Raw genomic sequence first — 11,452 nt, 5'->3', positions numbered from 1 at the left:
TATGTTTGTCTATGTTTTATATATCATACCGACTCTAAATAAAGCTTATTTATTATTTATTATTATTAATGTAAAAGAAAATGTTTTTCATTTTCAATTTGACCAGAATTACATACAGAGCAGTATCTCTCATTTCTGGGAATAGTTTAGATGTCTCCCTCTTTCAATCATCAGTATATGAGCACTTATACGGATCTTACATATTGCAGCTCTGTCACTTCTGTTTTTCAATATATCAACATGGGTGGTCTTCTGCCCATTATGTAGACACTCTTGAAAAAATCTATCTTTTTGGATTCAAATATATTTGCATTTTGAACTTGCAAACATTGGTCATTAATTCTTTGTTTAATAGAATGTAAATTACCTTTAACATAATTAAAGTTATTGATGATATAAAACATTCCAAGTTCATTCAAAAGACTCTTGACCTTTATGACCCAAGGGTTTGAATCTACAGATTTAGTGAATATATCATATGCCAAAGAATTTTCCGAAGAAACTATATGGTTCAGGTAGTTGAATATTGAATATAATATTTTATTTTTCAAGGGAATTATATTAAGTTAGGCTCGACATCCATCATTAGATGCCTTACAGTAAACCCCTAATATGTGTTTGATAAATTTAACATGAAGTTTTTCAAATGGATCAGAGTCTTTATAGGATGAAACATACTTTGAAATAAAAAATAATATTTCATTACAAGACTAAAAATAATCTTCCAGGAAGGTATTATGGTACATTAACTACTCTCTTAAACGACATAATTTATTACGATTAAATGTAGAAGATGTATATCATGAACAGGTTACATTTCATGATGACCGTATATATTCAGCTATTCAAGAAATGATCAAATGTACTCTAATTTCCTAAATCTCAACTCATATGCCTTGAAAACAAATGAGATGCATCCACTTTCACTGATGTTGATAATCGACAACAACTGAGAAAACACCACCGTCATTTCGATTTTAATATCGTTTATCCGATATCATTTTATTATGTCGTCTGTAAGGAAGAACTATCAAAGAATATATGATGATCTTTTTTGCAAATGTCCGGTCAATTTGGTCAGGTGTATCAAAACGCAAATGTCCTGTCGTGCTCAATGTAAAAAGTGCAATGTTCTAGTATGTAGTCTTTCATAAGGTTGTTTATGTACTAGTTTGCAGTCTACCATTAGCTCGTTTATGTTCTTGTTTGCAGCCTAACATTCGTCCCTTTAAGTTCTTGTTTTCAATCTACAATTAGCTCGTTTAAATTCTTGGAACAAGTCTATAATAAGCTTGTTTATTATTGTTTTCAGTCTACCATTGATTCGTATTTGGTCGAGTTTGCAGTCTACCATTAGGTCGATCATGTTTTTGTTTGCTGCCTACCATTAGCACGTTTTGTTTTTGTTTGCAGTCTATCATTAGTTCGTTTATGTTCTTGTTTGCAGTCTACCATTAGCTCGATCATGTTTTTGTTTGCAGCCTTTCGTTAGTTCATTTATGTTCTTGTTTGCTGACTACCAGTTACTCGATCATGTTTTTAAGTTCGTTAATGTTATAATTTGCTGCCTATCATTAGCTCGGCCATGTTCTTGTTTGCTGACTACCATAAGACTAGCTCGATCATGTTGTTGTTTGCTGACTACCATTAGCACGTTACGTTTTGTTTGCAGCCTATCATTAGTTCGTTTATGTTCTTGTTTGCTGACTTCCAGTTGCTCGATCGTGTTTTTAAGTTCGTTTATGTTATAATTTGCTGACTTCCAGTTGCTCGATCATGTTTTTAAGTTCGTTTATGTTATAATTTGCTGCCTACCATTATCCTCGGCCATGTTCTTGTTTGCTGACTATCATTATACTAGATCGATCATGTCCTTGTTTGCTGACTTCCATTAGACTAGCTCGACCATGTTCTTGTTTGCTGACTATCATTATACTAGATCGACCATGTTCTTGTTTGCTGACTACCATTATACTAGCTCGATCATGTTGTTGTTTGCTGACTACCATTAGACTAGCTCGACCATGTTCTTGTTTGCTGACTACCATTAGACTAGCTCGACCATGTTGTTGTTTGCTGACTACCCTTAGCTCGATCATTTTTGGCACGTTATATTTTTGTTTGCAACTTATCATTAGCTTATTTTTATGATCTTTTTTTACGGTCTACCATTAGCTCGATCATGCTCTTGTTGCAGCCTACCATAAGGTCTAGTATGTTCTTTTATTCTAACGTGGCAAATGCTCTTCATAAACCAGCTAAACTAATTATCTTCAAGATACAGTATCAATATCAATTTCAGTTAGAGTTTAGCACATTACTTTTCAATGTTTATGACATTATGTAAAATTTATGACATACATTCTTTTATATTAAAAAATCAGTATCAATTAACAACTTTCGGATTGATTTTGACCCTGAGCTCACATATACGGACTATTGTTTTGTTCGATTGACACTGTGTATAAAATGCGAATCCAGAAAGTTAATTTCCAATGTCATGTGCGAGTATTATTATTGTAGAACAAATGATAAGGGGACAATGATTTCGTTTTGAAAATACAAAATAATTGATTTGAATGCATTTTTAACACAATTTCATAAGAATATGGCTAACAATGTTCATTTATATGATTGAAGTACAGAATCTAAAATAAATTTATTGAAAGAAATTAATTTTGACATTTGATGCGATGCATTATCACTGTAAATGCGATCATTTCTGATGTGGAATTTTTCTAGATGCGATGGATTTTCATTGTTGTTTTATGTGATAATTTGAAATGTAAAAACTGATAATATTCATTGACATTTACAATTTGAGTATTAAAACTGATCGTATATGCAGTAAACCATTCTGAAAAAAGTCATCCGTTATGAAATGATTTATTCTGTAGCGTTCGTTGAGCATTTTCGCAACAGAAATATACCCGTCGTTGCTAAATATAGCGAGAAGAGAATATGTTTTCTCTTTTGAAATACACATCTTTTCTATTTTGTTACGACTTGACTATTCGCCATTTCTACATTTGTAACATTTTAAATTAAAATTAAATAAATTTTTCGTTTGTTTATTTATCATTCAACGTTAGAAATTTATGGCATATACAGTGAAAATTAGATTTCAGGCTACGCACTTGATATACACTTTTGACATATGCAACCAAAGGAAATTAAATTCGGATTGGGTACTTAATTATGTTTAGCAAGGCAACATTTTTACTTATATGACATATAACTCTTTTAACTTGTTGTTTGATTTTTGTGAACTTGTGAACTTGTAAGAAATTGAGTCCATGTTCAATATGTGCCAGACGTTGAGGAGGTTTTTTCCCCATCAGTTTTCTTGTAGACTAAATTTCTAATCTAAATTTACACTAAATATTTGTTTATAAATTACTTTATTCATTCTGATGTTATTATAATATCTCTTGTCAGTTGTAATCTTTTAAATATATATACACGTATAATATATATACACGTATTTTTTGATTGAGTTAAGTCTGCCAATTGATATTTTATCGTATGTTTTTCTTTGTTGTGATGTTATGCTATTGTTTCAGAAAAAGGGAGAAGGTTTGGATCCATTAAAACGTTTAATCCCGCTGCAAATGTTTGCACCTGTCCTAAGTCAAGAATCTGATGTACAGTAGTTGTCGTTTGTTTATGTAATATATACGTGTTTCTCGTTTCTCGTTTTGTTTATATAGATTAGACCGTTGGTTTTCCCGTTTGAATGGTTTTACACTAGTAATTTTGGGGCCCTTTATAGCGTGTTTTTCGGTGTGATCCAACGCTCCGTGTTGAAGGCAGTACTTTAACCTATAATGGTTTACTTTTTAAATTGTTATTTGTATGGAGAGTTGTCTCATTGGCACTCACACCACATCTTCCTATATCTACGTATAAATATATATACACGTATTATATATGATATAGTGGATTTGTGAAATCTTAAAGACATGTTGAGTTTTGTAAAATCTCTAAATTGAATAGAAAGTTATAATTATTTTTTTACTTGACATTAAGTTTGTGATTTTTCTAATTCAGTACTTTTTTACAGATTCTTTAGGAATTAAGAAGAAGTAAACATCTTTTTTTTAACCCTCTGGATGCTAGACGGTGGACTCGGTATCCCAAATAACTACTTCTCTATTGGTACGAGGCAAAAAGACTGCTATCAAAATTCATTGATCTTCAAAAGATGGGTACAATTACATAAACAAAGTTTTCTTTGGCTTCAGTGATAGATTTACAAAAAAACTATTCTTTCTTTTTGCTTTGTTTTGAGGTACTTGACACTACTTTCCTGGCTTGATACTTTATTGAATTAAATTCTATGTCCCATCTCTTCCTTACCGTACATGATGCAGTGAGGTGCACACTTCTTGGTTTTGTCAATTTAGTGCACATTTGGTCTTTCAAACAGTTATCACACCTATCATTGCATTGTCGGGTAGCTGTTTCCCTAATGTTCACCAAATACTGGGACTATTACACTAACTGAACAATTTCTATATTGAACTTTCAAATTTTCACAAATTTTAATTTCAATTACCGCTTTAGATTATTAAAGCCTTAATTCGGTAACAAAATGATGTCAAATTATATAAAAATAAAGATGTAATGTATACGTCAATTAGACAGCAATCCAGCGACACAAACATACGATTTATCTATTTCTCCCTATTGCCAACATTCTGTTTGATTGTCGGAGGGTTTTGGTTTCCATCGACTATCATAAGTTTTGAATATATCTGCTACTCATACTGAGTCTCCGTGATCATCGCCCCTATATAATATATAATTATAAAGCACCGAAAGAAACGCCGGGTTTAAAATTTCAATTTGCGTCATGCTATCACAGTTATATTCATAAGATTATCAATGTATATTTGTATATTATAAATTAAGCGGTCTTAATGTCTAGCATTCTATATCATAAATTCGTTCATTTTTAAATTAAACTCCAAACAGACCAGCGAATGTCCTTAAGTCAGCATATATATAATGTTCACTTGACCTTTACTTGACAAATCAAACTATTTTTATTGCAATGTTTGACGGATTGCCTTATATGGTAATGAAATCGTACACCCTAGATAAGTACAGACTGAACTAAATAGTACTTAAGATATGATATCTCGAGTACTACAAATTGATCGGGGATTATCTATAAAGGTACTCTCATACGATGACACTTCCTCACCGTACGTATAATACAAGCAGGATGAAAAATTGGAAACTTCAACAAAATTGTCCGCTAGAAAAAAAATAACCCTTTTTTTCACTCTAAACTTGGTTATGACTTCTTCTTAACCGTATAACGCAAGAAGTTATCATAATAGTAAAAGACAATTAATTTTTCTACATAATATTCTTCACAATATGACAGCTTCTTGCGTGAACATTATCCTGAACATACATGAACTATTTGCCACTGGACGTTAAGCAACCAACAATCCATCATGTGTGAACTTTAAGGTTCTAGAAACTTTATTTCGTATGACTGAACATGTAACCAAATTCTAAAATTCTTAAAGATAATTTAAAACTTTAACTTGGCAGATTTTGTTTATTGATGTAAATTTAAGAAGATGGACATTAAAAACCAAAACAACAAAATAATTCTTCTTTTCAAAGCTATTTTTTCCATTAAGAAATGGATCAAATATTGTTGGTTAAGAATGTGCTTTCTATGCAAAATATTACAAACAAACATGCACTCTTTGCCCTAGACCAATTTGCTTTAATTGATATTATAAAACTATCGTCTTTTGATGAGGGAACTGTGTGGCCCTTAACACTTAAAAGAAAATGATATATATATATATATATATATATAAATATATGTGGTATGATTGCCAGTAAGACAACTCTCCACAAGAGACAAAAATGAAACAGAAATCAACAACTATAGGTCACCGTACGGCCTTCAACAATGAACAAAGCCCATACCGCATAGTCAGCTATAAAAGGTCCCGAAATGACAATGTAAAACAATTCAAACGATAAAACGTTTCAAATACAAAATTTGTTGTAAGTATTTTTTTCCCCATATGATTTGACAACTGCATCTTTTAGGCCTCAGAACACAGTTGTTGTGTAATGTTTTTTTAAGAATAAAAGCACATACTAACTAAATTGCACTTGCGTTTCGTATCCCTCAATAAGATTTTTACAGCGAAGTATACTTCTTTTTGGGTCAATTTATATCAAATTTTCAAAATTGTTGAATGATATCTGCCTATGTTTGCTTTGTGCATTTGTAATCTATGATATTCTGATATAAAATAGATAACTGTTCTATTAAACATTTACACAATTCAACGGTAACAAAGTTTAGCGTGATGGTGCAGTTATGGGGAATATGTTTTGAATTCTAAAGTAAATAATTTTAACTGATTACTAAGTTATTATAAGTATACTCTTAATATTAATTTCTCAAAACTGGTGTATATACAAATGGGAATAAATACACATTGTTCACTCTCTTTAGATTACACATGGCAGTGAACCCCCCTGTTTTACAGCTTTTAATTTACCCTTGACAAAGTCTTCTGATTTCTGCTGATATACGGACTTGGAAAGTTGCAAGTCGAATTGCAGTACCAACATTTCAATATGGAAATGAGTTTTTTTTTAAACCAAGAAAAAATGACAATTGTTTAACAGTAAATAAAACCCGACAATGTGTCAATCCATATACGTCTAACCGAAGATGTGTCAATCTAAACGTCTAACCGACAATGTGTCAATCCGAACGTTTAACCGACAATATGTCAATCCATATACGTCTAACTAGCGATGTGTCAATTCAAACGTCAATCCGAACGGCTAACCGACACTATGCCAATCCATATACGTCTAACCGAAGATGTGTCAATCCGAACGTCTAACCGACGATGTGTCAATCCGAACGTCTAATCGACAATGTGTCAATCCATATACGTCTAATTGACGACGTGTCAATCCGAACGTCTAACCGACGATGTGTCCATCCGAACGTCTTATCGACGATGTGTCAATCCGAACGTCTAACCAAAAATGTGTCAATCCATATACCGCTAACCGACGATGTTTCAATCCAAACGTCTAACCGACGATGTGTCCATCCGAACGTCTTATCGACGATGTGTCAATCCGAACGTCTAACCAAAAATGTGTCAATCCATATACCGCTAACCGACGATGTTTCAATCCAAACGTCTAACCGACGATGTGTCAATCCAAACATCCAACCGACGATGTGCCAATCCAAACGTCTAACCGACGATGTGTCAATCCAAACGTCTAACTGACGATGTGTCAATCCGAACGTCTAACCAACAATGTTTCAATCCATATACCGCTAACCGACGATGTTTCAATCCAAACGTCTAACCGACGATGTGTCAATCTGGACGTCTAACTGACGATGTGTCAACCAAAACGTCAAACCGACGATGTGTAAATACGAACGTCTTGACAATGTGTCAATCCAAACGTCTGTACAATAAGCAGCAGCTGTCATCAGTCAATGGAGTATATCATTTAAACTGAACATTGCTTAGACGAATGAACTGATAGGACCAGACCATGGTAGTGAGAAGAAATACTACAATATTCAGACTAACTGAATTATAATAAAAGCCAAATAAGACAAGAAACTCATTTATAACAAAAATTAAACATAGAACCGTCAAACATAACATGTGACGTAGAGTTTCTTGTTATATCCAACAATCTGAACCCGAAATAGTAGATCCGGTTAGGCATCTTTTTGGCCCCCAAATATTGCAGTTTACAAAGTTGTTAAAATGTAAATTTTTAGCTATTTATTGGAAAGTAGAATACTTTTGTTAGTTAAATATGAACTATTTTTGACAATGCTATGCACAAACATCGGGTTTTAGCATCAATAACATATGCAAAATTATTGAAATCTTCACAATTGTAGCATTTGCGCAAGTTTAAAGACGGTTTTTGTTTAAAATGAAAGTTGCCGCCTTTGTGTCCCCATCAGTCTAAATGTGTTCAGTCTAAATATTTTTTTTTTTTGTTGTTGATACTAATACATACCATATATACAGGAGCCTGTTATTCAGTGGTTGTCGTTTGTTGATATGTTCCATAATTGTTTTTCGTTCAATTTTTGTATATAAACTAGGCCGTTAGTTTTCTCGTTTGAATTGTTTTAGATTTGTCATTTCGGGACCTTTATAGCTGAGTGACTATGCGGTATGGGCATTGCTCAATGTTGAAGGCTGTACGGTGATCTATAGCTGTTAGTTTCTGTGTCATTTGGTCTTTTGTGGAGAGTTGTCTCATTGGCAGTTATTCCACATCTTCTTTGTTTATATATAAAGTTTGAGACTGAACACGAATGCGGCCATTTATATTTTAGACAAAATCTGAAAAGTGACGTTTTATGCATATTTGAAAGATTTTTCATATGAAAGGCTATAAAGCTTGAATTTGAGCGTTTTTAATGACCAAATCTGTTAATAATTTTTAAATAAAATATTTGAATCAACTTTAATACACACTTTTGTCTTTAAAAAATGTCTTGCGATGTTCTTTGAATTTTATGCCGAAATAAGCCTATACTGGAACTTGTCCTTTTATACATTTCTCTTTTGAACCAAACATCCGCACAATGGACAATATTCAGATTCCCAGGATCCAGCCTTACCTCTAATCAGTTCACAATTATCTCAACCATCATAATACTAGAAGATAGAAGTTAGAAGTTAGATTTGTTAATGTTTCTATAACAAAATCAAACCACCTCCAAAATCTGACAAAACTCTGTGAAAAAATTATCGAAACGGCGAGTTTATGAAATTTATCACCGAAACTAGATCTTATATATCTGCTAATGCGAGACTCCTATGATGTCGTACATTCTGTCATTTTCATATAAGTGTCCGTTTATGGGAGAAGTTTAGCCAAAATTTGGTTAACCATTACGTATCACATTTGTATATTGATGTCAGCTTATTGTATAAGGCAGAATTCCGCATTAGTTGGTTAAAGAAAAAAAGTCCATTTCCACTTGTTGTCGAAGAATGCTGGATACCAAGTTTGGTGTTCAGTTAACCAGGTTTTTAGTTAACTAAAGTTGTCAAAAGAGAAGGTTTTTGGACAACAGACTCCAATTGATAGTGGTACAAAATATTGTTATGACTTTGTTTGGCCGGAATAACTAACAGTATATTAAAAACAAAACCCTTTATTTTATTCTGCAATAATATGTAGAGGCATATATATGATATAGGAATCAAGTTTACGTGCATGAAAGGTAACGTTTTCCTTAGGGTTTTTTTTATTGACAAGCAACTTACACAAATAAAACACCTCCTTTTCTGGAGATAGAACACTTCACTACAAACAATGCTTTTATTTTTTAGAAATTCATCCATATATTTCTATTGGAGATAAACCATGTTTTTTAACTGTGTAATAATCCAAATTCTGGACTGATGGATTTGCATAGAATTGCTCATATTTATAGCTCAAACCATGTCACCAAAATAAGGATAGTAATACTAAGATGGTTTTGATAACAATTATTTCAAAACAAAAATACATGAAAATAGTGTATATACAGCACTATAAAATGTTATGCTTTGAACTAGCTAAACGAACATTGTAATCACGTATATAGTTACAATCCAATTGGAGACGGACAATTCTTGTCTTTCAATACGGTTATTTTGAAATTATATGTGCTGTTGTAGCTGTTTTTGACTGTTATCGGTTTTCTTACAATTGAACCTATTGTTGTAAACTGTTTTTGTTAAAAAATGACCCTTGTTAATTCTTTATTTTTTTGTTTTTGAATTCACTGTATTTTGTTTTCTCATTTAAGATAATCCAAATTGCCTGATCGGTTATCAGTATTTGAAATTTACTGTAATCTGTCTTGTGCGAAATAAAAAAAATATAATGTTAACCTGTAAATGACCTTCCCCTCACACACAAAAACACACACTCATGGTGGTATGAGTGTCAATGAGACAACTCTCCGTCCAAGTCACACTTTGTAAATGTAAACCATTATAGGTCAAAGTACAACCTTCAACACGGAGCCTTGGCTAAAACGGAACAACAAGCTATAAAGGGCCCCAAAAATTACTAGTGTAAAACCATTCAAACGGGAAAACCAACGGTCTAATCAATACATGATAAAATAAACGGCTGCGCTTTAGCGCATGCTACGCCCGTTGCTCTTTTAACTTGTCTTTTATGCTTTAAATGAATTTATATGATCAACTAGAAATATATATATACAAATCAAAAGGGATGTTACATTAGTATATTCACCAAAGTTTCATAAAATCCCCCTTTTTTAAGTATAAAAATACATTACTTAAGAAAACGTAAAATCTAAAATTTATAAAAATGGAAATGGAGCTTATGTCAATAGATATAAACAATTTATCAAAGTTGCATAAAATTTTGTGAAAGTGTTAGTTATTGTCCCAAAATTGGAAAATCCCCCCTTTTTTAAGCATAAAAATTCATAACACGGAAATGTAAAATCTGAAATTTATAAAAATTGAAAGGGAGCTAACATCAATAGATATAAACAATTCACCAAAGTTTCATGGACATTGGTGAAAGCCTGTTTGAGTTATTGTCCAAAGTGTTGAAAATCCCCCCTTTTTTATGAATAAAGCCCCATAAATCCAAAATTAAAATCTGAAATTACAAAAAAACGAAAGGGAGCTTACGTCAATAGATATAAACAATTCACTTAAGTTTCATGGAAATTGGTGAAAGTGTTTTTGAGTTATTGTCCGAAGTGTGGACGACGGACGGACGGACAGACGGACGGACAAAGGTATACCAGAATACGTCCCGTCTAAAAGACGGGCGTATAAAAACGAGAAACACTTATTAACCACATCATCAAACGACAAACTACTGAACATTTACAAATTGTGACTTGGATGGAGAGTTGTCTCATTGGCACTCATACCACGTTTTCTTATATCTATATATAACACTATAAGATTCACTCGACGAAATATTCTTCTTATAACGGCAATTAAACGATGTCAATTGCTCAAACATCACTTCTCGGTAAAGGTTTACTTCCTATAAGTATAGATACTAATTATAGCACATTTGAGACATTGAACAATCAAATTGTTAATAGTAACGTACGTTGCATACATATTTTGCATCTTGTCTTAAAATGTAGTACCTGACTGGATTAGTTTGATCTCATTTTAATTCTCTTTTAGTTTTAACGTTTAAAATCAGAAAATGCTTCCGCATTTATTTAAAGACTATTTGAGGCAAATGACTCTCTAATGAACTTTAGCGAGTTGACACTATACTTAGAGACACCCGAGATGTTAACCTATAACATATTATATTTTATTTCCACTCTTATGTTCATTTCTTAAATATTTCAGACAATATTTGTTTTTCAAGGAACAATATGCAAATTTGTTGTACA

This window comes from Mytilus edulis, chromosome 1 (assembly GCF_963676685.1).
Source record: "Mytilus edulis chromosome 1, xbMytEdul2.2, whole genome shotgun sequence".
In the NCBI taxonomy this organism is placed as follows: domain Eukaryota; kingdom Metazoa; phylum Mollusca; class Bivalvia; order Mytilida; family Mytilidae; genus Mytilus; species Mytilus edulis.
Note: the sequence above shows the minus strand (reverse complement) of the source record.